General features: G+C 43.2%; 1 long non-coding RNA gene across 1 annotated transcript in view; it reads left to right on the top strand.

Annotated features, from left to right (window-relative positions):
• The window catches only part of LOC146359279 (uncharacterized), a 220,857-nt gene that overhangs the window by 95,294 nt on the left and 103,665 nt on the right, over positions 1–21,898 (top strand). Inside the window, exon 2 of the long non-coding RNA XR_014786603.1 lies at positions 10,622–10,674. This is a non-coding gene — a long non-coding RNA (uncharacterized LOC146359279). The remainder of the gene's footprint in view (positions 1–10,621; positions 10,675–21,898) is intronic.

Genomic DNA, 21,898 nt, shown 5'->3' with positions numbered 1-21,898 from the left:
GGAAGTACTGCTGTGGGAGGAGATATGCAACAGTGAAGAGGTGGGGGGGATGCTTAACCCTTTCCCCACCACCCAGTGTTCTAAATACATATTCCCCAAGATAGCTGAGTACCTTTACAAGAATTAGGCTTGAGACTGCCACATTTTCCCTTTCACATCTGTTGTTGAATGGCTTATTGTCATTCTGTTGTTGAATGGCTTATTGTCATTCTGTTGTTGAATGGCTAACTGTTTTGGAAACTAACACAACATTTCTCTAAGAGTGGTAGCAGGGAGCAGGCAAGCAACTTCAACCACTTCTGGAGATTTCCTATGTTGTATATACTGGCACTGTGCAAACCCACAAACAAAAACATTGCGCTTCTACTAGAAGCATTTCTAAAGATATCCATCCCTTTTATTCTGTTTCTAAATGATTACTGACCAATTTGAATACTTTGGCAGTTTAATCCACCCTGTGTATTTCTACTTAGGTGTAAGCCCCATTGTGTTGAATAGGACATATTCCCAGGTAAGTGCATATAAGATTGCTGCCTCAGTATTTTTGTTGTCATCCATCATTTGCCCATCGCTTGTGTCATGCATTATAAAATTCACATTATAATTGTGTAATTATACTATTTTGGGCGGAGGGCCCTGGCACTGACAGGGAAACAGAGGGTGGAAGTAGCAGAAAAATGCACCTGTACTCTCACCAGTTACTATTTATATAAGCTTCTAGCCAATGCTGCCCTTTTGTTAACAGAAGACTCTTTGATCATAGAGGCTCTCATGAGTGGAAAGGGAAAGGGAGGCAAGTTTTGCAAATTCCCTGCACTCCTCCCTGCCCCAAATCTACTCTAGAGGGGTGGGTGAATCTCTGAAACAGGGCAGAAGTGGTGTGGGGCACTGTAGGAGAAAGGGGGAATTTGTAAAAACTGCCTGCCTCTCCCTTCTGTTTTTGGAAGCCTCCATTGGATGAAAGACTCTTACACGGATGTAAGGACAGCATTGGATACAGCCCATGGCACTGCAAAGTGTTTAGTATTATCTTTCCCCGCACAACAAACTCTATGTGGTATGTCGCTATTATTTATCATATATGCGTAAGGGACTCTGGGCCAAACTAGATGTGCATGTGTTCAATACATAGATGTTCATAGTGTGTTTGGCTATAAAGCAGAGGTGGTGTGGAATTTTACCTTTTACACGAAATGGAGTGTGGCGGGGGAAGCAAAAGCCATCCTCCTTACCTTCCTACACTCTGCTGCTTGAAGCTGTTTCCTCCCAGGCTGTCTCTGATACCAGAAATAAGCCTGGCTAGAGTGAAACTGCTTAAAGGAGTGGAATGTGGGAAGGTAAGATGGGCAGCTTCAACTCCCATCCCCTCATGTTCCATTTAGTGTAAAAAGGAAACCTCCATCTCTGCTTCATAGCTTAACCAGCATACACGTGTTTATTAACAGATGTGCATCTGGTCTGGCCCTGAACTGAAACTAGCAAATGTAACATAACAGAGCAAAGACTTGGCCATTCAAGGCCACTCCATACATCACAAAACACGAAAACCTTATGTAGGTCGAGAATAGTGACCATGGTGTGTGCAGGTTTTTTCATTTTGACTTCATGAGTTAGGAAACCAGACTTGGCTCAGCACCTGCAAAAGGGATTAAAACTCACCAGTGTATACTTAAAACTCACCAGTGTATACTTAAAACTCACCAGTGTATACTTAAAACTCACCAGTGTATACCAGTGTATACTTCCTAACACTTTAAAAGATAAATCAGATTTCATATTGATTCGTGCATTAAGATTAAATGTTTCATGCTCGAATTTTATAATGCATGAGAGATCCTAAGGAACCCTGTTCAGGTCAGTGTGTAAGGCCCTCTCCCTCTCCCTTTGTTTATGGAGGGGAGAACTGCCAGGGTATGGAGCAGGGCTGTCTTGGCTGGAGCCTCTATCCTGTAGTACTCATTTTCTCAAAGGCCCTTTAAAATACCATGTCACTGACAGTATATATTTAATTCTTTTAATTTTTTAAAATGGTACTGTTGCATTTTGGAATGTTGTTTTAACATGTAAACATTTCTTTGGATATTTTGAATATGGCTATTATCTTACTGAGAGATACTCTACGCTGAAAATTTGCATTACAGCCTATGGAGATATATCCTTCAAAAAAGAAAAGAAAAAAGGTGCTGACATTTTCTCCTTAACCTCAAGCTTTGAAATGTCATCCTTGTTCGAGAACTGTTTTGTAACCGCTTTCCTTCCTAGACCTAATTTGCCTTTTTACAACGTATGCCTCTTTTATTGTGCACACTTTTTATTCTTTTTATTATGCGGTGGACATTATTATGCTTTAATTGCCTTTGAGTGGTGCAGGGTTCTGCGATCTCTTTGATGGAAGATGCTGTATAAATAAAATTGAATTAGATTGGATTAAGTTTCCTCACGAGTTCTGTGCCTCCCAGAAGTGCGTGCTTTGAATTGCCTTCAGTTAGGTTTGGGTGCGCAAAAAATGATTTGTCCACAGAAGCCAAATTTCATTGTTGGTCTCCACTCCCAAGACCCTCCACGTGGTCTTTGAAGTTTACTTTAATTCTAACTGTGTAAAATATTGTCGTTTGTGGGAGCAAGCAGATGTCATTACATCATGAGACATTTTTCTTCTAATATTATCTGTGGTTTTCCTCCTCTAATCAAAACCTATGTGATAACTATGCACAACAGCCAATCTGTAACAGTATTTAATCTGGTACAGCAGTTTCTCTGTTTAGTCCCTCAAGGACTACCTAATGAAACCCCCAGAAAAGGTGGTGGTGGTGGTGGGAACCAAACCCATTATTACTTTCTTTATATTTCTTTCATTTCTGTCCCCTAAAAACATCACTCTCCTCTAAATGAAACTAATTCCAACAATGGGCACTAAGCACAGGTTTCAGAGATTGATAAATATTCTCCTATCACCTCTAATCAACATGGAGGCATTAGGTCCTCTGCTGCACAGTAAGTACAGTGCATGCTTTGCATGTATAAGCTCTCAAGTTGAGTCCCAAGCAATGCATCTCTGATTAAAGGATTTCAGTTAGCAGACCGGGGAAAGACTTTTGCCCTGGAGAGCTTCTGTCAATCAAAGCAGACCATACTGGTTAAGAATCTTAGATGAACCAATCAATGGTCTGGGTCAGAAATCTTTAGAAATCCTTAGGCCGTATGTCCTCTTTTACTATTTGAAGGGCTCTCCTGTCCAATTCCAGCTTAGAGATAATGAGCCATAAGAATGGTTTCCCATCAACAGTTAGCACCTGAACAACAGGCCGAACAGGAAAGCATGCAGGACACCTGGTCACTTTCTTCCACACTATGATGAGATGAACTGGATTTCTATTTAAATTATAATGATCATTTGTAAATGTGCATCTATACATATAAATTAGCATATGCAAATGCTATGCAAATCACTGTCCTCTTTTGTCTTCTTGGCGATGCATTACCTTTTTTTTGACGATTCATGAGTGGCCACCCTAGAAAGGGTAATGCTGACTTGCTGCCAAAAGGAGACTGCTATATATGTGAGTATATCTTTAAGAAGGCTACTTTCTGTCCCTCTTGAATCTCTGTGAGTCTCTTGCTCACTCTTTGACTCTCTCAGGCAGCCATGTTCTTGGCTGCAATGTGGTTGGAATAAAGCTTGTTGTCCTGGGGCATCTGCCTGGTTCCTGATGTCTTTCTGGGAGCAGAATGGCATTGGATACGTATGCCCTTTTAACCCACATATTAAAACAGAATATTATAGAAATAAGGAGGAGTGAGGAAATTCTACTAAATAGCTGAGCCTCTTTATTCTGACATCTGCCTTGGGGTTCCAGTTTTACTTTCAGCATGGGTCAAGTAGTGGAGCCATAAGCCAAAGGCTGGGAGTTTCAAAGTCATAGGGAGGAGCTTAAATTGCCTGTCTGACTTTTCATTTGTTGACAAATACATTGTGGTCTTTGTTGTAGGAATGAGTGTGTGTAGGAGGCCCTAGTGAAGCCCACCCACAAGCTAGGCAGGATGCATGGGGAAGGATAAATGGATGGAAGAACTCTGAAATGGGGGAGGGTTGTACCATCTTGATCTATTGGCTTGAGCACTAAAAGGCAGACTAGTTAGTTATCCTGGAGCCATCTGCCTCAGTTCAAATGCAGTGTGAATGAATCCTCCTGTCACAAATGTGTCTCCTGTGTCAGTGTTGTATTCATAGAGCTATGCTATATCATTCAGTAAAGCTCTCTATCAATGCTCCAGCTGTCCCAATTTACCAGGGATGATCCCTTGTTTCTGGTCCCAATCCCTGGAAAAATCACTGTCCCCATATCCCCACCCATACTTTTTTGGTTTGCCTTTGGGGGATGCATTGTTAAAAAGCTGTGGTGGATTAGACCAAAGGCCTGTCTAGTACAGCATTCTGTTTCCTACCATAGCCAACCAGATGCTCATGGGAAGCCCACAAGCAGGACATGAATACAACACCACGCTCCCACTTCTTAAGATTGTGACAGCGTGAGTTGCTAGCTTTCCATTCTTCATGACTGAACTCTGTCTCCAGTAAACTTAAATTTCAGAAAGTGGGTGTCCTGTCTGACTTGGTTCAAGGCACTCAGAGGTGCTAAAACCAGCAAGGCACATACAGGCAAGGACTGGGCGGGGCAGGTCAAGGCCAGGCCAGGCCAGTTTAAGGGTGATGAATAGCCAGACAAGTTAGACCAGGCAGGGTGTTCTAGGACCCTGGCCAGCTCCATGTTAGCTGAAACTCAAGCAAGGGGAATTGTTGATTCAGCAACAGCTATAAAGGTCAGCAGCTCAAGACCGGCAGTTCACCCCAGAAGCAGTTTGTTTCTTAAAGGGCTACTGCCTGATCTATAGCCACTGGCTCCTACAGGGTGGGTGGTGGTGAAGGCTGTAACGGGCGAGTGTCCTGTGCACCTGTGAATCAGGTAGAGGCACATTCTCTGGTCTGGGAGGCCCTTGCCTTGTGGGGGTTGGATTAAGGGAGGGAATCTCTGCCTCTGAGTCCTCTTTGGAGCCAGAGGACAGGTAAAGGCTGGGGAACATGACTGTGGGTTGGCGGAATGATGGATGCATCACGGTCTGTGGTGCGCAGGTGTGCAAATGCATGAAAATGCACACCGAGCACAAGGCAGTGTGTAGCTGGTCAGTTCACATACTGCAGCTGGTGAGATATGTTTTGAAGAGTGGACAAGATGTTGTAGGATAATTATATTTTGGTAGTATATCCTTCCCAAAAGAACAATAATCACCCTCATGGTATTTGAATCAGTTAACTGGGCTAGTGGAGAGTGAACAAATACAGTTCTTAGGAGTTGGTGAAAAGCCTTTGGTAATGTAAAACAGTGACAGCACTGGGGCTCACAAAATGATCCTTGGTATGAGAACAGTGAGTTACAAGCATCTGTGTTTGTCTGTGAACTGCTGGAGAGTTTGTTCTACTGCTTTATTAGTGAATAACTGGCTTTGCACAACACATTAGCCCATACTCAGTGGCTGAGTGTGGGTTGTTGTTGAACCATAGGTTGTTTGTTGAGCCATGGGTTAGCATGTCTGAACCTAGGACATTTTCCACAGGGTGGCTTGTTAGCCATGCAGTATGGCTTATTCTTCTCAAACAAGCCACTTTGAGCACCCATGGTTTGTTGTTGGGCTGTTCAGGGTGGTTAACAAGCCACCCTGTGGAAAATGTCCTGGGTTCAGACAACACAGTAACCCATGATTCAAGGAACAACCCATGGTTCAACAACAACCCACTGTGTGTGGGTTAGCATATTGTGTGAACAGCACCAATGACTGTGTTGCAAGTGAGAGACAGGCCTTCATTCCAGAGCTGGATGTGCTACACTGAATAGCCAACAGTTATTTGCATTTTGCAGGGTGCTTTCATGTTACTTGTCCTGAACAGGGCTAGGCAACCTGGTGCCCTCCAGCTGTTTTGGACTACAACTCCCATAATCCCTGACCTTTGGTCATGCTGTCTGGGGCTTAGTCCAAAATATAGGGAGGGCTGAGGAAGGTTGTTGTAGGACAAATGGAGGGATATTTGTTCAGAGCAGATTTTGTAAGGTCCAGGGTAAGGTGCACTGTGTGTCTGTCCCATTCTTGGGAAATAGCACCTGCACAGCTGTGAATAGGACTGTGAAGGATTGTTCTGTTATTATTCCCTACTACATTTTAATAAATGTATTTGTAAGGTTCACTGCTGTAACTGTATCCAGCTCCAAAAACATTGAAATGACTTCTTAAAAACTTAAATATGTTAAAAAAATTATAAATAAAAAGGGAAAATTGGAAAATATATTTATTAAAACATACATGCAAGATGAAAAGAGTCAAAATGGCAGCATGTCCAAAAGTACCTTATCACAAATTTCTTAAAAACACTTTTCATGAATACTACCAGCTTTCCTCATATGTGTGAAGTTACTGAGGCAGTTCACAAGTGCCCCTCCATGTGTTCATTGAATGTGTGGAGGGGCAATAGGGCTGAGGCTACCCCTGCTGCCTGCCCCCCCATATCATTGTGCCTTCACCAAATGTGTCGAAGGGGCAGTCACTATTCAATTCTGTGGTCTCTTGAGGCTCCCAGGGAAAGCTGGTAGCATCTGATGGCAGTCACAACAAGACAAGAATAGGACCTTGGATAGCTCCAAGTAGGGATGTACGAAACCCTTACCTGGCTCTGTTCCGGGGCATCTGCAGTGGGGGGGAGGCACTCTGTCCCTCCCCTCGGAATCCTCCCTGGCCGGCTCTGCTCCATGGCAACTCTGCGGAGCCGCCGGCTGGGGCCAGCTGCAGCCGGAATTCCGGCCTCTGCCAGGCTGCTGTGGCTGCAAATGGCGGCTGCTATGCCAGCCGCCATTTGCATCCCTGCCAAGCCGTGATAGGCTACATAAGTATTTATATAGCCTATCACGACAAAAGGCAGCCAGGCAAATGGCAGCTGCTATGCCATTTGTGTGGCTGCCTTTTGCTGTGATAGGCTACATAAGTATTTACGTAGCCTATTTACTTACATAGCCTATTACAGCAAAGAGCAGGGGCGCAAATGGTGTAGCGGCCACCATTTGTGCCGCTGATCTTTACCATGATAGGCTATGTAAGTATTTATGTAGCTTATCATGGCAAAAGGCGGCCACACAAATGGCGGCTGCTACGACGGCCGCCATTTGCGGCTGCAGTGGCCAGAAGAGGAGCCAGAGCCGCCGCCACTGCATCTGCTGCCGCATCCACCGCTGCCACATCCACTGCCACTGCATCCGCCGCCAGGTAGGCTCTGTCCTGGGGGGATTCCACAGGGTGGCGGGGGGATTGCCCCATTCCGCCATGGACTCCGGGGGGGCCCCCGGATTCTAAAGAATCCAGCCTCACTGGAGTCTGTGGCGGAATTTTCCAACATCCCTAGCTCCAAGTGGGTTTTTTGCTGGCAGGGACTTTTTCAACAAGAGGATGTTGTCTTGGCAGGGACCTAAAACTAAGCTGAAGCTATGTAGGCTGTCAAGACACTGCAGAAAGCAAGTGGCTTTAAGAAATGTACATTAAATAACTGTCAGGCATCTTGCCATTTTAAATGCTTTCATATTGAATGTGTTAATAAACAATTTCTGCATATTATCCTAGCTCTGAGAGGTCGGGCTATTTTTTGGGATACAGTGTTGAAAGTCCTAGGCATCTTGTGACAATTTTATAATAAATGTAATTGGACTTAAGAAATAAAAAAATCTGATGAGATTTTAAAATAAAATTCTTAAATGTAAGATAATCTTTGCACCTAGGAAATGCTGGTTTGAAAGGCATTCCTGTAAAAGACATGGTGAAAGGGCCTTCTATCTTAAGTTAAGAAGATAGATTTGCCCTTTGTAAATGGTTTATTCAGAACATTGAATGTAAAGACTTCATTCTTGTAATAAATTTTATTCATTCATCAGATGTGATTTAATTGGTTTCTTCCATTGGATACCTGCAATGATGACTGGAAATTTTAAGCCCTTCCTCCATTCAGCTCTTTTCTCTGTTTTGTTGCCGCTTTTTATGCAGACAGATTTCAGTACCTTTAAATTAGGGGTGCAGAACTTGTGGCCTCCAAGGCCTCAACTGCAGACCTCAAGGTGTTCTGCCCCTTCCCCTGCTACTGCAGACTTTCTTCCCAGAATGTTTCTGATCCAGACCACTCTTTCCTTGCTGGAAAAAATGATCTGTACCAGGACCGTTGGCGAGAGGCAGTCCTCATCCGGATCGCCCTTTCCCTGCGGCTAGCAGTGAGGAAAGAGTGATCTGTATCAGGATTGCTGAGACATATGTATGTGTGTATGTGTGTGCACATTGTGTGTGTGTGTGTGTGTATTTCTGCCCACCTGTGTATGTGTGTGTATATGTGTATTTCCCTCTCTCTCAATCTGAGTGTGCAGCCCCTGAGCTCCAAGCCAGCATCAAAGCTTCCCTCAGGGCGAAAAAGGTTGTGTACCCCAACTTTAAACTAATTTCTGGAGGATAGGCAGAAAGGCAAAGTCTCAGGCAATCTGGACCTTTTCCTGCTACTGCAACCCCATCATAGGAAAAAGATCCAACTGCTGCATTTCTGCTTGTCCAGCTGCTGTTAAAGTCACAGGAACCTGCCCATTAAAAAAGACATGGCAAGCTCAATCTTCTTGTAAAACATCCCAGCCACATCAAGTGGCTATGACTGAAAAGAATTCTTTTTGGAATGTTCCAGTGCTTCTTTGACTTTCAGGCAGGAAACTTCCCTGGGCCCAGAGCTTAAAAGAGAAAGTTAATGACCATCTATGCTGATGCTGATGATGCTGCAACTTCAATCATGCTAAAGGGGCTTAATGGCTTTCCCAGAATGGTTTTCCCAGAATGGGAAGTACACTTGTTAGAGAAGACACATAGCTCAGTGGCAGAGCACATGCTCAGCATGCAGAAGGCCTCAGCTCTAGTGTTTATGGCCTTTTGTGTAGCACTGGAGAATTTTGTATCACCATTTGCTGGTACAAAGTTATGGCCCTTTGGGGAAGGGCCACAGCTCGGTGGTAGAGCACCTGTTTTGTATGTAGAGGGTCCCAGGTTCAGTCTCCAGCTTCTCCAGGGAGGGCTGGAAAAACTCCTGCCTGAAACCCTGGAGAGCTATGGCCAGTCAGTGCTGTTAGTGCTGGGCTAGATGGATCATTTTTGCAGCTTCCCATGAATCGTATATCATTTTGGAAGCAGAGGGGATCTGTTTTTTTTAATCTCGCTCTCTATCTTTGTTTCTTTTTCTCATGTTAGGGATGCTAATGCTGTGTTCTGTCACTAGGTGTTGCTGTTTGCATCTCTTCCCCATAAAAATGGTGTGCTGTGTTCTGCCCTGGGTTCTGTCTCATCCAGAACAAATATGTTTTAGTAACACACATATGCCTAATCGTAAGTAACCACCACTTACAGAAGGATAGTCACATATTTTATTTATTTATTGCATATATACCCCACCCAATAGCTGAAACTCTCTGGGCAGTTCACAACAATTAAAACCATAAAATACAGCACGCTAAAACACAATATAAAACTTCTAAAAGTTTAAAACTACAGTATAAGACCAAAGTAAAAACCAGTGTAAAGATTTAAAAGCACAATAACGGATTTAAAAACAACAGAAACTGAAAGACTAAGAGAGCAATCCTATGGCCTCGAGACAACATGTGGAGGGCCATAGGATTTTTCGGATCCCTGGATCTGAGGTTGGAGATATTGCTCCAACCTCAGACCCAGGAGTCTGAGCTCCCTGCCCCCTCCCTCCCACACCTGGCACAGAGAGAACCGCACCAGCTGCCTCAGAGGTCGCAAAGGCAACCTTGGAGGGAAGGGAAAGGGGATGGTTCTGGGGGAGGGGACTACGGAAGTGGGGATTCAAGCCACCCCCAGCCTTCCCCAGTCTCCTTCCTTCCCACTCTGCAGAGCAGAAATGGGCAAAAATGCCCATCTGGCAAAAATGCAGAGCGGGGGAAGCACAGAGGCGAAGATTGCCTCCGTGCTCCTCCCGCTGTGCATAAGATGCCCGTCAGTCTCTGAATTCAGAGGCTGACAAGGATCCAGATAGAATTGTGCCCTAAAATGCCTAGGAAAATCACCTGGCACTGAAAAGATCACACAATCACCATTAGCTATTCATGGGTTCTCAGGTTTAGTTTAGTTTTTTTTTAAAATGAGGGTGGTTCACAATGATATATTCTAGGAACCATCCACTTATGATATGAAGGATTAAACAACCAATCAGCCCATACTCAAACAAAACATTACTCAAGTAATGGTCCCAGATCCCCACCATTTTGGTTTGTTTTAAACTGTTTAATTTTATTTTTTTTACCATGTGTACATTTGCTTTAAACTGTTCCATAAACATAAAGCGGTGTTTATGGATTGCAAATAAAGGAAAAATAATAATATGTAACGAAGAAGTTAAACACTTAACTGGAAAAGAAAAAAAGGTAGAATAAAGAAAAATATTTAGTATGTGAAGTATGCCATACACAATCCAGTTAGCTGAGCTGAAGCATTTGTAGCTGCCCAGGTTTTTAATACATGAACATTGCTTTATGTTTTTCAGGTTGAGAAGGCAGCCCATTTGATCTTTTACAAAATTGGATAAAGGGAGCCTAGGTAAGCATAAATGTTGTGCGTGTGTTAGTGGGTTTTTTTAAATGTTTCCAGCAGCAAATGTCACTTCATGTATTTTTTTTTCCGGCAATGAAGGCATGCCAGATTTTGCTGTACCGTTGTAGTAAAGACAGTCAGAATCCTAACTTCCATTCTTTTAGCACCATGTTGTGATTGCAGTTTCCTGTCATTCATTTTATACTAATTTTATTTTACTCCCATATTTCCTCTAATTAAACATGACCCATTCTTGTGCAACCTCAGCCCCCCCCCCCCCCGTGATCATTGCGCAAGTAACAGGCCTTTAGAGAAGGCCACAAGGCAATTATATATGAACCTGGGAAAATACAGATATGGGGTTGCGATGTAACTAGGGGTTCCCTATAAGGCCCTGTCCCCTAGAAGTCAATGGTCCTGACTTTTTCCAGGACTCCCCCAAAACCAGCTGCCACCATCTACTGGTTGAGAGAGAGCAGTAGGGCTCTCCTCTTTATATCCTTAGCACATGAGGTGAGATATGCCAACCTTCAAGTCCACCCAGACCAGAACACAGGAATTTAAAAGTATAGACATATACTTATTTAGTTAACAGGTCAACGTTCAGAACAAGCAATAACTGATAAATAATAATAATGGTTCTAAAACTCCAACACCGCACCTCTGCTTCCAATAGCTTCACTTCCTTCTCATGCACAACCTGTCTCTGATTCTCCTCACTGATTAACTTAACTCTGGCTCATAATTCCTGTCACTATTTCTCTCCATTCTCTCAGCTCCCTCTTTTCCTGACCCCTCTCTAACTGTCTCTGTCATCCTTCTAACTTATTTTTTCCAACCGCCACCAGCTCCACCCAGCATTCTGTTCTGGTCTCAGCCGTCCATCATTTCTTCCATTCAGCCATCTGTTATGGGGGTCGGACTGGCTCGCTCTCATCATCTTAGTATTTCCCGAGACATTCTTGAGCTGTTGGGCCCGTTATGATTTGCAGGCCCTGCAGTGTTTAACCATTGTTGAATGCTGACTTTGTAAGCGAATGGTGACTGTAAAGCTATTTTCTGCGCTATTTGGTTTAAGACCAATGCTGTGTAGCTGATGAAGTACCCAGGACATGGAACAGACCCTGTTGATGCACTGAGGTAGTTGCATCAGGAACCCAGTCAGCTGTGCTGCAAATGCCTCACTGCCTTAAGGACAATGTCTGTGCTTTCCCAGTTTTATGATTCAATCCTAACTCTGTTTTAACATAATATCCCCCCCCATTTTAATTTATTTAGGGTCTGCAGTGGTAGATTTGGAGGCTTATGAGGGAGATTATATTAAAGTCTTACAGAGTCTTAGGAGGTAGATTATATTAAAGTTCTAACAGAAAAAAGCAATTATCTTTCCACCTTAAAAAGAAAAAATCATTTTAATTAGATGGACTCAGTAAAGTGGACACCAATGATGAATTGTATTGTGTTTTAATCAGTGGGGGGTTGGGTAGAAGGGGGAATAAGACAGTGAAGAGAAAGAAGCTTTAATAAGCAGTGGGGAGCCAAGAGGACGCTAGACCACCTTAAGACTATAAAGGACTGTAAGCACCTCAGGCACACTTCGTAAAACATACCACCAAACTAATGTCATTCCTGAAATAAATATTCCTGTCACTGGTTCTTTTGATAATGTGGTAATTGCTGCATCATGTTGGTACCCAATGAAGACAAATAGCATTCGAAATGTTTAAACCGGTGGGGAACTTGCAGCCATCCAAATGTTGTTGGACTACAGCTGTCATCATTCCTGACCATTGGCCCTGCTGGCTGGGGCTGATGGGAGTTGGAATCCAACAACCTCTGGAGGACTATGGGTTCCTCACTCCTAGTTCAAACTGATACCTTTTAATAGAGCATATCAGCTGGGGAGGCACTTTTGAGTTACACAGATGGGCTTGTATCCAATGGGTCCCTTCCACCAATGGAATGGACAATGGCAGATCAAATGCCTCCTTTCCCCTGCATCACCCTGTGCACCTCTCAAATGTGCTCCAGTGGGTTGGGGGATCCTCTGGAGCAGATCTGGGGGGGGGGGCATGCCAGGGGCCACAGTAGAGAAGAGGTATAGGGAAACTCCTGTTGCACAAGTGGAAGTTTGCTCATGTAATGTTGGATTTAGCACAGAGTTGCCACCATTCTTAACAGGCTCTGCTCCTGTGCTCTTAACAGAGATCTAGCATATAGAAATTTAGAAGGTAATTTTTCCCTGCCCCAAAGATGTGTGTCAGACTGCTGTTAAAGGCATGGGAGCAGAAAAAGAAAAACAACCATAGGGACATATACTTTTTACTGCTTCTAAAAAAGGTTTTTTTCAGGTTGAAGTTTGCTTCCTACCAGATCATTCAATGCAAGGGATCATCACTCTGAACTATTTGGAATAAAACAGAAGTTCTTGGGTTTATAAACAGCAAATATCTACTCTGCTCTGCTATACTCTGCCTCATTTGTACCATCTCACTCTCCCAGGCTTTGAGAAAACATTTAGAATTCAGATGAAGAACTGTTTAGATCCCCTCACCTTTCTGCTGAGTTTATAATCCTTCCAGTTTCATTAACATTGGCATATGAAATTCAAGTAATTTAATACTTCCAGATAAACAGGAAAAGAGAGCTTGAGAGAGGACCAGTGATGAGATAATACAAGGCAGACACCAGCAACATTAAACTGAAAGGCAAAACTATTGCTCTAGTTTCCACAGTATGAAAAAGAAGACCCAAATAAGATAATTTCTAATCTCCATATAGCAATTAGAAGAATGTTAGAAAGGAAATGTGGCCCAATTAAGGAAACGTGGCCCCTATACAAAGGGGCGGGGGATGTAAGAGATTATCCATACACAGTATATTTTATTTCATTTCATTTCAACATTCATGAGTGCTGCTTTTCTGCCAAGAAATTACCCTCAAAGCAGCTTGCAGTCAGTAATAAAAACATTGTATGTAACAATAGAAATCAATAAGCAATACCATACAAGAAACACACTTAAATGAACACCCAGTTAAGCAAGACAGCAAGGCATTCATAAATTCAGATGATCTTCAGACAGGAAACACACATTTAAAAAGAAATGTTTTTCACAGCTTTTCAAAAGGTTGAGAGAGAGGAAGCCAGACAGGACTCCTGGAGAGGGAGCTCTGGAAGCTAGGTGCCACAACTGTGTCCCACATATCTACCCATTTAGTCTCAGATGAAAGTGGAACATGGAACAGAGTGTCTTCAGAAGATCTCAATGAGTGGGCAGGGTCACATGGAAACACGTGACCCTTTAAGGGTAAAGATCAAAGCAAAAGAGGGTGGCCCTTTATCTTCATGGCAAACCATGGGGGTGGGGACCCCCCTTTAATGTCACCACTTTTGGTGGAAAGCTACCTTTCTGGGAGCTTGCCAGAAATGCCTCTGATCCTGGAACATGTTGCATTGCAGCTGGAAGTTGTTAGGGTGGGGGGACTCTCTCTTCCAGATAGGGATGTACAAATGTCACTTACTGTTTCATTTCGTGGCATCCATGGTGGGGGGGAGGCGCTCCGTCCCTCCCCCTGAAATCCTCACCAGCTGGCTCCGCTCCGGGGCAACTCCACGGAGCTGCCAGCTGGGGCCGCCAGCAGCGACATCCAGCTGCTGCTGGGCTGCGCAGGGATGCAAATGGCGGCCGCCATAGCCGCCGCCATTTGTGTCCCTGCCTTTTGCCGTGATAGGCTATGTAAGTATTTACGTAGCCTATCAAGGCCCCTGCAGGGACACAAATGGAGTCCCTGCATTAGCCGTGATAGGCTATGTAAATACTTACGTAGCCTATCACAGCATTTGTGGGGAGGCAAATGGTGGCCACAGATGTGGCCGCCATTTGCAAAGCACCGGCGAACCACAGCAGGTAAACTCCATTCCGTGCGCATTTCACGGGGTGGTGGGGTGGTGGCCTTCGCTCCGCCACAGATTCTGGGGCCTCCCTGGAATCCGTGGTGAAATTCTCCACCATCCCTACTTCCAGACACCGATGGCATACCATGACAGCTAAGTGCTCTGGGGGTAGGAAGGTAGATGGTTGTATTTTTCCAGGAGTAGATATTCCTGCTGCCATGATGGGTGCTATCTGTATAAATATTGTTACACTTTCCCCCCACCCCCTGCTCCCTGGATGGTGAGACATTCAAGGGTGCAGCATTTACCTGGGGTTGGTTTCTTTTAGAAACAGGGATCACTGGAGACTGAAGGCAATTTTAATATTTGAATTTATTTACAAATAAACAGGTTGAGCATAGATGGAGGCAGACAACTGAAACACTCTAACAGTAGAGCACCACTTCCCCCTCAAAGGTCCCTTCCAGAGGTCAAAGCTAGCTTTCTCCCTGCCTGTCCTTGACTTTAATTGCAGTTTCTATTGTTTCTTTCTACACAGAGACCTAGATTACATCATCATTAGCTGGACTGTGTGTGAGAGAGGTATGACACCAGTATCTGATAGGTTTTTCCTGCTCAGAACATAGGTTTTTCCTGTTCAAACCCTTCTCTGATAGGTTTTTCCTATTCAGAACATTCCAGAGTGTATCAAGAAGCAAACGTCTAACAACTGGCTCCTAAGATGTTCGGGGACATCACCTGAACATCTCCGACTATTAACATTTCTGTGTTAAGTCCAAGACTCTAGCTAGGTAGAACCTTAAGGCAAACCACCAGTGATAGCTGTACTCACAGAAATCTGAGAACAAAAACCTATAACAATATAAAGTAATCAACCCTGAAAAGGAGTGAGTTAATTGGTGTCATTTGTGTTAGGGAAGTAACAATCCTATAGAATGGCCTTGGAAAGAAGTTTTGTTTAAATGAGCGAAATAATGACAGGCAATGCTTTTTGCTACGGAAATGTATTAACAGTATTTAAATTATTCTAATAAAAACTACAATCCAGTTCATAGAATCATAGAATCATAGAATAGTAGGGTTGGAAGGGGCCTACAAGGCCATCAAGTCCAACCCCCTGCTCAATGCAGGAATCCAAGTCAGAGCATCCCTGACAGATGGCTGTCCAGCCTCGTCTTGAATGCCTCCAGTGTGGGAGAGCCCACCACTGTTGCTTACAATATGGTGCTCAATTGTTGCCACTATAAACGTGCCTTTTAATAGTATGCTTAGACAATCTGGAGGTAAATGGAAATAAAGCTAAGCCAGTAAAACACCCAATTAAAACCCAGAAGTAAAGACTGGAATATAGTTTGATATCATGTACCCTCTTTCCCACCACATTGTCTGGAAAGAGACCATGAGCAAAGAATGATCATATAAATACTTTAGCAAGTAGTTTTAAATGCCAAATAGATCCCCCCACCCCCAAATCCATCTGTTATCTTATGTCACTAATGCCACTGGAATGGATATATTCCTCTACCTCCACTCCAATGTCATTGCGCAACTGATCTTTCTATTTCTAGGAGGCGCCGGTCAAAGGGAGGAAGCCAAAGATAGATCTGTTTGGCTAGGGAGTTGCTGGTGTGAGTACTTGAAGGACAGCTTTCCCCAACCTCATCTTGTCCATATGTTTTGGACTTCAACTCCTATCAGCCCCAGCCAGCATGGCCAATGGTCAGGAATTTTGGGAGTTGTAGTCTAATACATCTGGAGGGCACCAGGTTGGAGAAGGCTGTCACAGGGCATACCTTCTTCTCTTTCCTTGTCTCTACTGTCAACCCTGGGGCAGCAACAAATATAGCCTTCTCCAACCTGGGAAGCACCATGTTGGGGAAAGCTGGGATAGACTATCCCTGTTTCTCTGGTCTTTGAGCATTGATTATAAATCATTGTAGGGTAGGACACATGGTGGGTTCATCGGAGGTCATGTGTCCAGCTCTTTTTTTCCACAGAATCTCTGGGAAGATTGTGGAAGGCCAGTGCAGCTCTGGTTTGTGGACACTGGAGTTCTAGTAAAAACATAAGAACAGCCATGCTGAATCAGACCACAGGCCTATCCAATCCAGCATTCTGCTCATTCGGTGGCCAACTAGGTGCCCACGGGAAACCCACAAGCAGGACATGAGTGCAAGAGCTTGTGTTCCCCAGAAACCGATATACGGACGCATACTGCCTCCGATAGTGGAAGTAATACTTAGCCATCAGGACTAGTAGCCATTGATAGCCTTATCCTCTACAAATTTGTCTAATCCACTTTTAAAGCCGCCCAAGTTGGGGCCATCACTGCTTGTGGTTGCGAATTCCATAGTCTAACTATGCATTGTTTGAAGAAGTACTTCTTTTTATATATCCCAAGCTCCCACCACTGAGTTTCATGGGATGACCCTGGGTTCTCGTATTAAGGGGGAGGGAGAAAAACCAAGTGGTTCCCACAAAACTGAAGACAGCCTGTCCCTGCTGTCCAGAACAGGATGTGGCAAACTTGTGTCTTTTTCCTACTGACAGCATGAGCATTTTCCTCACTTGCATTCGCAGTTCATTATGTGCTCCCTTCAGAATCCCTCTGCACTGTTTGGGTTGTTATGCTGAGCTTTGAGAGGCAAGCACTTTGCAGGCATGGAGTTCTCTCTTCTTTCCTCTGTCAGCAGCACCTTGCAGATTGCAGAGCTGAACCCTAATTGAAAAGTAATCAGCCATGACATCCTGATGATTGCTTTCAAGACCCCAAAGCTGTGAGCTGCTGGTACATCTTCAAAGTTAGTGGTGGCTGACAGCACTGGGCCCCTGGCAGCTGCTCCTATTTCTTTGCTGGGCTTTGGGAGATTTTTTTTTAAAGTTAAATACTTATTTTGAGTACAGATATACCTTCTGTATTTGCAGGCTACGAAAGTGTAATTGTGTTGGAACAGGAGTACAGGTTTTTTTACTCAGTTTCTTTGTAACTGAAAACCATTGGTTTTAGAGAAAAGGTCTGAAGAGAAGGTGCCTGTTTTTAAGGGTTTCCAGAAAAGAATAAATTCAACTCGGAGTAATGGCAGCTTTCTGTAGGAACTACAAGCAGAGTGTAGGGTGTCTGCAGTACTTAAGAATGTATAAAGTTGTAGGTTCAGAGGACTATGTCATGCCCAAAAGTTAAACTCACTTAACAAGAAATGAATAACACTGACTCTGAATGGGGGAGTTCTGTGCCAAAAGACATTAGCAAGAGAACACGAACAGCTAAGCAAATACACCAAGCACATTTTAAAGAGAAAAGTGCCACTGTTTTGTCAGCTGTAATTAATGGCTTAAATCTAGCTAGCTTTATCATGGAAGTAAGAGACCAAGGAAGGAGCAACCATGGGGCTTGTTTCCTCCTAGAGCCTTTCAGAAGAGGGGTGCATGCCACCTTGCTTAACATCCTATATTCAGCCGACTCCATCTTCGGAGTGAAAATGATTCTTAATACCAGTGTAAAACTATGGTATTAGTGGAGCTAGATGGCAAGCTAAAGCAAGAAGTATGATTCATTTAGTTGCAGCATTTGTTCTCTAGGCAGCTTCCCTAAGAAGGACAATCCTGACGTCTCGATATGTGCTACGTGGGTCTAGCAACCTCTAGATCAGGAATGGGGAATGTATGGCCATCCAGATATTGTTGGACTACAACTACCATCATCCTATGCCACTAGCTACGCTGGCTAGGATTTATGGGAGTTGGAGTCCAACAACATTTGGAGGAGCACACATTCCCCATCCCTCCTCTAGATATCCACTCCATGGGAGTTGATTTTTTTTGGAAGGGGATCTGGGAACTTGTCATGAATATGAAGGAGGAAGACTTTCCCTTACTGGTGAAACCCCTTTTTCTTACCACAGCCTCGTTTCAGCCCAGCACTTGAAAAAAAAGAGAAAGAAAGTGCTTTGGATTTTCTTTCCCAAGGCCCAGAGGACACAGTCATTAACAAAACCTTGTAAATATACTAAGAGCACAAGGAAGCAGCTTAACAACCATGCAGTCTTGCTACACAGGGACAATTTTAGTGAGAAATGTCCTTTTTAAAACAGAGTTTATTTGAGAAATGAAGAGTAGGAAGAGAAAGTGAAGGCAACAATCACAAGAAATCTATCTATCTATCTATCATCAATCATCTATCTATTAATAACTTAGGTTGTACATTTTACCTAATTGAATGGAACCTTGGGTTTCAGATCATGTACAGAGTTCTCTGCAGACCAGATGAAAAAGAGTATCTTTGGACTCCTGGTTGGATGGTTTCAAGAGACAAAATACCGAGGTGATACTAATTTATTTATGGGGATTTGATACCATTAAAACTGGCCCCTCAGTGGAAATGGATTATTGTTTTGACCAACTGTGAGAGAAGCTCCATTTTTGTTGTAAGTGGTCTAGCTAGCCAATCCAAATATTATTTAGCGATTGCTTCCAGTGACTGTGAGTGTACATTATAAAAAGACCAGCTAGTTTATACCCGGTAAGGTGTAAAAATGGATTCACCTCAGAATATATATATGCAATAAAAGACAGGATATATGTCTGTTACAGATTTCCAGAAAAATGTTCTGACTGTAGACACTTTAGAGGGCACTGTTACACTGTTCAGAATATAGGGTTCATCACAGAACTGGATAACCAATTCGACAATGGCCAGTGTTTCAGTCCAAAAAAGAGCACATACATTTGCTCAATGTTTTGTCATGCACATTCACACCTATGTCACTCTTACACATGGGATACTGAACGTACACAAACCTTGTTCGGGAAGAATGAGAATCCATTACTATAGCATATAATACAATCTGCCCACCCAGCCAGGCACAACGGAGATTGCCTGCCATCTCTACCCTATGTTTGTCCTATCTACTTACTGTCTACCACATTTTGTACTGGAGGAAGGCAGACATTTGAAGCTTGAACTAATCTGTACCCAACAACAGGCTCTCCACTCTTCACATAACTTCTTATAGATGCCCAGATGTCCCATAGAATATGTGATAGTTTCTGTTTGTGTGTCATTACTAAATGTTTGGAACTTGTCCATCTCTGCTTCTTTAGCTTGATATTTCTTCATATCTTGGCATTAAAAAAAAAGATGTTAAAAAAAACCAGATGGCTCTTCCAAAAATACAAATATTTTTCCTCCCATTGTTTTCACATGAGCTATATTAGGACAGGGAACAGGTTTAGATACCATATGGAGATATTTAAATCCGTGGTTGCTTCTCTACCTTGTCTGCATAATTATGATCTAAACTGACATTTCGCACGTCATGAGACAAGAGGATTCCTAGAAGAATCAGCGTGTGCAGACGTTCTATAAGTGGCATCGGAACCAATAGTTCTGAATATAGTATGTCTTTAAGAAATTTCTTTAAGAAATTTTGCATTCTGCCTTTCTGCCCATGGCCTCCAAGAAGTATGTTGTAGACATACGGTCTGCATTTAGAGACATTCTGAAAATGGAGACTGTGGATAAGTTGAATTACTCTCAGCTAGGTGCTGCAGGTATCAGGATACACCTAGAATTATGAGATAAAGAAGCAAGGGCTGGCCTCCATGTCTGAGGACATAAAGCTTGGCTGTTACCCAGATACAGGCTAATTTTTGAACTACTTTGGGTTTTCCCCTGCCCCCTGCTTTGCTTAATATCCAGCCTGACCAAGAGAGTTCTGGAGAACTCAAAAGATTGCTCCTGATTTTGTGACATTTTGGTTGATCCTGATAAAAGTATTGCCCAATTGTGGTTTTTTGGAGTTTTTTCTTGCTTTTGGAAGAACATAGCTACCTTTGCTTTTTATCTACCTTACAGACTTCTTGTAAGTGTTCCTGACATAAAGGCCAATTCACAAGCAATGGTAACTAAGTTTTTTTTAAACCAGCCAACCAACCAACCAACCAACCAACCAACCAACCAACCAACCAACCCTGGGTTACCATGAACAAGCCAGCTTGCTAGTTTGCACAGTTCACTTGCTCCCACTTGGCTTCTCCTGCCAGTGGGTATGGTTAAACAAGTCAGGGATGCTTCATCTTTGGCTTGGTTAGCATTACTCTGAACCCGGAACTCTGGTTTGTCTCTCTCTTGACAGGCCAGAGTTGGACTCTAAGAGTAAACCCTGGGTTCCAAATCTGGCTTGTTGGGGGAGAGATAAGCCAGAGTTCTGGACTTGGACATCAAGCTGTACAACTCAGGAGCCAACTTCATAGGAGGAGCCAAGCAGGAGCAATTGAGCTGCATGAATTAGCATGCTGGCTCATTCACAACAACTCAGGGTTTAAAAAAATAGCAACCCCGGGTTACTATTACGTGTGAACTGGGCCATTGTATGTGAAATGCTAAATTTAAGGAACAGCCTGTTCCTTATGCTCTGCTCTTATGTCTAAAGCAAACATTCACTTCTCCCATTCTGGGGAGATGTCAAGGGTATCCCCACATCAAGAACATGAATATCTCCCCATTGTAGGAAGATGTAAAAGCGCTTCAACATATTTTACATTGTCTTCAACACATTCCAGACATGTTCCTTTGTTGCATACTGATTTTAATTAACAGCCAACAGAATGATGGTTTTCAGTTAAAATGCTGGGCATCAAAATTAGAACATCTGTGCTATTCCATTAAAAACCTATTCTTCATAATGATGCTTCATTACCTCATTTTGCTTTATTCATAACCCTATTATTTTTAAAGGTTATACTCGGCATAACCAAACTGAAATGAAGCTGAAACTAGAGGACTAGTGAACAACTTGCCAATGATTCAAATGCTTAAATTCTCCAAGTTACATGACAAATTAGAGGCTCACTCAGTGTAGTTCACCAAGCAAAATATACCTAAGTTGTACCTGTTATTGTCTGTGACTACTGGCAGGATTTCCTGCTTCCTTGGTTGACCATGGGTTCTGACTTCACCAAGACAGGACCTGAGCCGCTGTTGATATGAAGAAGACAATTAAATTATGTGATGGTAGTTAGGTAGGTTAAAGAGAGGAGCATTTTGCTCTATAGCGCATTATTTAGATCAAGGGTGGGCAACTTGTGGCCCTCCAGATATTTTGTCCTACAAAGGTCATCTGCCCTAGTCAGCACAGCCAATAGCAAGGTGTGCTGGGAGTTGTAGGCCAAAACATTTGGAGGGCTACAAGTTGTCCACTCCTGATTTAAATGGTATGACTTCCATGAGTGTGAGTTGAAGAGAAGTGTTACAGACTCTATGGGAAGGCCTCTGCACACAAATTCTGGACCATTTTGGAAAGTTTCCTTTGCACTGGTCTGTCTGAAAGAATTTAT

This window comes from Heloderma suspectum, chromosome 1 (genome assembly GCF_057233095.1).
Source record: "Heloderma suspectum isolate Gila_16-S chromosome 1, 16-S_ref, whole genome shotgun sequence".
Lineage (NCBI taxonomy): Eukaryota > Metazoa > Chordata > Lepidosauria > Squamata > Helodermatidae > Heloderma > Heloderma suspectum.
Note: the sequence above shows the minus strand (reverse complement) of the source record. Positions and strands in the feature narration are given on the sequence as shown.